Here is a 927-nt window from a genome sequence, read left to right on the forward strand (position 1 = left end):
CCACGAGATTAACTCTAATTAAAATGCAACAAGTAAAGTTGAACATGCGCGTCATACATATAAAGGAACCTCGCAACATGTAACACACATCACCACAGCTTCAGCCTCACTCGTGTGCCGGGCACTACAGACGATCCTCTCGGTAGTAATCCCTAGGCTTGGAATACTCCCTCAACAGAAATAAAAATGAGCGGTTCCCGTTCACCAGTTGCATACAAACCCAAGATATTATTCCCTCCCATCCCTCCGTTGTAAAAAAAATGGAATAGATTTGAAGTCAAATATTCTTGTTTTGGGGTGCTTAATTAAATGAATAGTCATAACTGCACAAGAGTATTACAGTAACGAGCAGCATCAATCGTCCCCATTTGTAATATTTTGCACTGTTCCCAGCTAAAGAAAGGTACTCGGATCCATTTTTGCGGTACATTCTTGGATAGGAATACACTTAGACAGGAATAAATTAGTTGCTCAGATTGCTATGACTGTCGAGGGGATCGTCTGTACTTTAACCTAATCAATTCCGAGAGGCATACACTTACTCACGCTTACAAGACAACCACAGACTTGTGAACAGAGACCCCCAACTGATGCGCATCAACTTCAACAGGTCACGCTAGAGCTTCAAAGTGATTCGCTGCCCATGACTGAACGCATATTATACACTGACACAAATCCGACTGGCCCAAGCTACACGTAATATACTGGCCATCATCTTGGTTGGGGCAGAAATCTAGTGGCGGCAAGGAAGCTCTCCCACTGCATGCAGTACTCCTGCCTACTAAAGTGTCATAGTCTATTGATCCAATCCCCAGAACTACGACGTCAAATCCAGCCCACCGATCCATCCGCTCATTCTCCAATTTACCGCTTTCTGCATAGCCCAAACTCGCCTCCGCCCACTTGGTCATCAGCTTTTCCACTTCG

This window comes from Phytophthora parasitica (assembly GCF_000247585.1).
Source record: "Phytophthora parasitica INRA-310 unplaced genomic scaffold supercont2.264, whole genome shotgun sequence".
NCBI classification, from domain to species: domain Eukaryota; phylum Oomycota; class Peronosporomycetes; order Peronosporales; family Peronosporaceae; genus Phytophthora; species Phytophthora nicotianae.